This window comes from Amblyomma americanum, chromosome 1 (genome assembly GCF_052857255.1).
Source record: "Amblyomma americanum isolate KBUSLIRL-KWMA chromosome 1, ASM5285725v1, whole genome shotgun sequence".
Lineage (NCBI taxonomy): Eukaryota > Metazoa > Arthropoda > Arachnida > Ixodida > Ixodidae > Amblyomma > Amblyomma americanum.
The window spans coordinates 12,782,229-12,788,516 of NC_135497.1; the positions used below are offsets into that span (position 1 = coordinate 12,782,229).

Here is a 6,288-nt window from a genome sequence, read left to right on the forward strand (position 1 = left end):
TCTCAACGTTACAGCCGTCTTTTTTCCCCGTAGCTCACTGGGTTGTTAGCAACTTAAGCTGAACCGTTTTTATTAGCCTCCACGTTACCGCCCCATGGGTGAGTACCGGTTACATAAAGATGTTATATACTTTTCTCTCGAGGGAATTTGTTAAACTCCCATTCATAAATAGAGAACCTGCCATATGCGTACCACCTCATTATTATTATTTCACTCTTGTAGTCGTGATTGACAGTCACAACCTACCCTAAGTAGACGTATTTCGTTACCACTTCCTTTGACTTGCTAGCTGTCGTAAGCTGCTTTTCTTTTCCGTATCATTGCAAGACTACTTCGGTTTTCTGCACTTTTAGACCCACCATTCTGATCTCCTTGTCTAAATCTATGATCACGCTTTGTCTGTTCATCTCGTAACATAGTAAGGCATCGTCATCAGCGAATCGCAGATTACTAGTGTACTCTCCACTAACTATTACTCCAACTGTTGCCAATTCAGGCCTCGGAATACCTCTTGTAAACAAGAAGTGAATTGCATTGACGCGATAGTGTCTCGCTGCCAGGCATCAATCCTTATTGGAATTTTATTTCTTATTCTGGGCTGGTATCGAACGACCACAATATTTCCCGAGTTCAATGATTACAGTGTACAAGTTACAAGGCGGAAAGGATATAGACACCTGGAAGAAAACCCAAAGCGTGGTACTAACGATCATAGTCGCACCCAATTCACTAGCTCAGTCGCTTAAGTTCCCAAAATGGGACGCCAGTTCCGAGACCTTTTGGGGCTGTACATTGTAATCGCGCCTCTTGGCAAACGACGCTGATATGTTCGGTGCAAGAAACTGCAGTCTCAGCGTGCGGTTTTTGACCGACTCCACTGTTGGCCGACTCACTAAAACAGGGCAGTTGTAAATGGAAATAAGGTTCACATTTATCTCCCTATAGAATTGATCGGTGGTGCGTTCTATTTCATGGAAAGTTCCTCTAGCGCAAATCGGGTAGGATGCAAATTTTTTCATGAGCCCCAACACACCCGAAGCCAACAAGAACTGGCTACTTCAAGCACCACCATTGATGCCGGTGGAAGTGTCCAGAAGATGATAGGGCATGTTTTAACATGAGTTCCTGTATTAGGCTGACGAAGCCATCGCTTCGCAGTGCCGTAGTGCTACGATCTGCGCTTAGAAGCACGACGAGTTATAGTGGAAGGCAGTTGCGAACATTGTTAGTGCGAGCTGGACTGCAAAACAGCATATCAAAACAGAATTCCATCTGAAAATGCACTTAATCAATCGAGCAGCACTGGAGACACTAGGCTAGCACAGCGGTAACAGAGCTGAAGAAAAGAGGGTGCAGGTCTGAGATTGAAGTGCTGCCCGCTGTCCAGACCACCTCCTGCATCACTGCTAGTCCTTGCAACACGGTGTCTCAAAGGCCAAAGTGACTAAATGCAGCGCGGTCGGTAATGTACGATTTGAAAAACAGTTCCTGTGTCTACTCCGAATAAACAGAACTTGCAATTCTGTACCCAAGCTGGTCGTAATGCAGGGAACGAGGATTACACTGCTAGAAACATTCGGTAATCTCCGGTGTGAAATAAACCTGTATGCCTGCAGACATAAGCGCTAAAACGACATTGCCCAGGCGTCACGCAGGCAGAGACATCCAGCGGCACGGGGAAAAGCTTCACACGCAGAAATCAGCAGCGCACTGGTTTGGCTTTCGCTCCTATATTGCGTTGTCTAGCGACAGGTCTACCGGAGACCACAAATACAGTTCGTGCGATCACGACTAATATAACAGTAGAGATACGCTATCCGGATGGCTCACGGAAAGGCCCATGACACCTGCTGGACTGAAAGAGTTCACCTGCTTCCGAGCCACCTTTTATTTTTCCTCCAACTGCAAGGACTCGGTAGGTTGCGCAGCTTAGTGGTCAGAACTGAACACATGTGCCTTTCACTGTCGTCATATTACAGAGCACCCCTGATCTAATTTAATTTGCCAAGGCGGTTTTTGTGGAAGTACTTGTATAGATGTGACCGCAAGTCGTCATTATGGTTCAAAGGTTCTTGTTGAGGGGCAGTATTGTTCGCACATATATAATGTCAGCATAGATAAATCAGTTCATATTACTCCTTCGTAAAGCATTGTTGAAGGAGTAATCAATTTGTTTGAGCTTGAAAGCCAATTATTGCATTAGCCATCATCAGGTGAGTTTAGTTGCACTGCCTTTGTAATGTCCTATTGAGAGTCTATTGAGTTCCGCTCAGTCGACGCCCGGGGAAGCGAGTGAGTCGACACTAGTTTGCTGTCGGCTCACGCTGCTCGTGGGCGGCTCGCATGTCGTAAGCGCGCTCGTAGAACTTCTCGTAGATGCGGCGGATGATGAGCATCTCGTCGAGGAGAGCCTGCGTGACCATCTGCACGAAGGCGAGCAAGATGACGAAGACGAGGCAGAGGCCCGTGATGATGGTGATGTTCTCGCGCACGTAGCGGTGAGCCGAGTCGAGGCAGTTTTCCGTGTACACCTGGAACCAGGCGTCGTAGTCGGTCATGTTGAGCACGTTGTGACCGCACGACAGACTCACCACCTGCGACGACATCGCGGGGCAACGAATTTAGTACAGGTGTTCACTCCTAGGTGGACGTGTTCGCGTTTCGACGGAAGGGAAGTTAGAAAAAATTCAGGAACCCGACCGCGGCGGCTGCGTTTTTATGTAGGAAAAACGCTAAGGCGCCCGTGTAGTGTGCGATGTCAGTGTACGTTAAAGGCCCCCAGGTGGTCGAAATTATTCCGGAGCCCTCCACTACGGCACCTCTTTCTTCTTTCAGTCCTTCCTTTATCCCTTCCCTTACGGCGTGGTTCAGGTGTCCAAAGATATATGAGCCAGATACTGCGCCATTTTCCTTCCCCATAAACCAATTATTATTATTAAGAAATTCAGAGGTCTCGAGGAGGCTCGCTGGCCCATTGCTGATGGAAACTTGCAGGAACTGCTCACTGAACGAACGAAACGAAAACCATATAAAGGACAAGACAACGAAATGAGCCCGGATTTCAGGAAAAAGTGCTCTTTCTCTTCTTCTGAGCCATTTGTTTCGTGGAGTTGTATGTGAAATGGTTGTGTCAGCTGCTTCCTTGTCTTGTCCTGAGCATACGTTCCGCTGGTTATATTGGCATAAGTCATGAATCAACTGGGCTAGCAGTAAACGTTACAAGACTTGCAGCCTGGTTAGTACCAGGGATCATGTACACACACAAACGACACTGCTGGTGTGACACTACTGACTTAGTTTTACTTCAGATTCAGCTGTCGCTAATACAGTATCCACTAATACATAAAAGAAATCGGCGGAGCCCAAACAAGGAAAAACATAATGAGAGCTCTGGGTGCCCACCTACGAAATGCGGCATTCATGTACCGCAAATATAATGGTGGACGCTATGTTTACAAGTACTCGTCTCCGCTCTCTGGAGTTCGGGATTTCAAATCACGGGGCCACCCGCAATCCTTGGAGTGGTATTTTTGCTAAAACATATCTCCTGATCATTTCAATTCAAGGCAGGCAAATATTTTGAAACCATGTTTGGAGTTAAGCCTACACTGTGTACGGAATACGGAGTAACGCTACATTACACACGACATCGAATGGCAGGGCCTGGTACAGAAATGTACTCCGTCGTAAAATAAGAAGACCCCAATAAACATCTATTACTGTCGGTAGAAAATCATCAGAATATCAACAGAGCGATTTTTCACTAACACTGACACCAACCTGATCGGTGTTATTTTGCTTGCAGCACTAGTACGGCACCGAGCAGCGCTCGTTTCTGGGGATAGTGCGGGAGCAGTTGAAGTACATGTTGGCATTCCAGTCCCGAAAGTTCCTCCTCCAGATTCCACAGCACTGCATCCTCTCCTGCAGTCGCATGACATGGAACATTTTTTCGGTTATCAAAATCTTACTGTCTCCTCATGTCGCTTCCCATTGCTGTCATCGAATACCGTATTCTCTAATGTCTACTAGTTATGCAACCGTCGAAATAAAATCTTAGCATGATCTACACAGAGATTGTTCATGAGATGGTGGCACCACTTGTGTGTCTCCACTGTAGCTAGGTTTTGAGCACCGCAAACCAAAATTCATAATGAAAATTGGTTTTGAGCAAACGAAATAGCGTAGTAACTGCCTCATGTATCCCAGTGGAAATCTAAACAGCGCCGTAATATAGGAAAAAAGGAGAGAATGAAAAAAGAAAGAAAGAAAGTGGTGCCGTAGTGGAAGGCTGCGGAAGAATTTCGACCACCTGGGGATCTTTAGCGTGCACTGACATCGTACAGCACACTGGCGCCTTTTTGCGTTTCACCGCTATAGAAACGAGGCCGGCACAATCTGATTCGAACCCGGGAGCTCCGGCTCAGTAGCCAAGCGCCGTGACTACCGAGCCACCGTACATAGAAATCTCGGAAGTGGTGTGACAGAGCGCTAGGCTACGGGCTTCGTGTAAATAATTGTGCGAGATGTAAATAGATGGATCACATGGGGAGTTTCGCGACTTAAATGATCAAAGGGCTTTGGAATAAAAGTTGCGGTGCTGCTTTATGGTGCGTTCCAGGGCAACGGCAAGGGTATGTCGAGTGAAGCATTGCTTTAAACTCTACTCCAACGTTTAGCATGACGTCGGTTTACTACGCTATCTGGCTGAGGCGTGCCACATCTTTTTCTACACTTTTAGTAGTCGCTGGTCGAGGACCACTGAGTTGACAACAGAAAAAAGTGAACGAGTGAGACGATTAATCATGTGAGGAAGACGTCTCCAGATGAACTAGAGAAACATCCACAACGATTCCCTTACGAAAATGCGCGTAGGATTGTGATAACTAAATTCAAGAGCCATACAGTAGGCTTTAACGTGTACTTAGGGCACTGTTTTACGGAGAATAAAAAAAAATCCACTTTCTATGCCCGTTTTTGTACAATATATGGCGGCCAGTTATCATAGACAGATGCTGGAAATCCCCTGTCAACTCTTTTTCCGCACGGCTCTTGCAAGCTACCTGCATGCTGTCCATGAGCCTCTGGAAGTCCGGCGAGTCCCAGTAGTGGACGAGTAGCTCCATGGAGAATGTCTCGGAGAGCATCTTTATCTGGGACGGCAGGAAGAAGACGACCAGGCCCACGACCAGGTTGATGAGCAGCAGCGCCGTGATGAAAGACGAGTACACGTTCCGCAGGCAACTGTTTTCCCGAAGCGCACCCACGCAGCCGCAGAAGGGCAAAGACATGATGATCATGCCGAACAGTATAACCGAGATCTCCATCTTGATCACAAACATGCTGCCAACCGAAGGACCGTGGTTACTGACAACGCCATGCAGACACTTTAGACCTACAATTCTATACCTTTCAGCAAAACATGCAGACCGCCTACTTACAAGGTAGAGTAATTAAATAAATTCTACTAGTTAACTTTTTACCTATTGCCAATAGGCAGCTGACTGCAATTATAGATTTTATAGATGGCCGTTAGTAATAGCCATATCAGTTTTTAGAATTCCGAAAACGCAGTAGCGATAAAGCACCCTAGGAGGCAGCTGAGCCACCTAGGTCACGTGCACTTGCGCCATCATCACAACCTACCCACGGGATTGTGAGCAAACTGCCCACCGTGGCAGGTGGCAACTCAATACAGGTGCATATCCTTGTCAGTGCTCGGGCAGAAGTATAGAATCCAAAGAGAATTTGGTAATGAGGCAGTAGTAACAGCTGCTTACAAAAAATAGATGAGACACTTAAGCTCCACCTTAAGCGTATGACGCGATAGCACAATGGGATGTCTAGATATGCGGAAGTGGTTAATCTATACTTTACATTCATAGATCCCTGGGAGTCCTGATGCCCATCCAGGCGCAGTGTTGCAGCGGTTAAGTGATGCGGCACTGCCCTTCGATGGCAGGTACTCCCAACGGTGGGCCTTGTGCGACCAAGCTTGTTCTTCCCGTGCGACCAATCGTTAATGCTGCCCGAGTGCTCCAAAGACCTGATACTCGGTTTGGATTTCCTCCGGGAGTATGGTGCCGTCATCAACCTTCAGGAGCTGTCGTGTCATTTTCCAATCAACGCCCTGTTGACGGTGCTCCCGAGCCACGCAGGACGAAGTTACGCGTCTATGACGACCACGTTTTGATACCGTCAAGATCCAGCATGTTTGTTACCGTAGATTGTGATAGCAGCACCGGAATTCGTGGCATTGCTGAAACCAACATGTCTCTGCTCCTTGAT

The 6,288-nt window shown here is 47.1% G+C and overlaps 1 pseudogene; it reads right to left on the bottom strand.

The window, feature by feature from the left end:
• Nucleotides 1-2,303: 2,303 nt before the first annotated feature.
• Nucleotides 2,304-5,342, bottom strand: LOC144116366 (tetraspanin-33-like; annotated as a pseudogene).
• Between the last annotated feature and the right edge of the window lie 946 nt (nucleotides 5,343-6,288).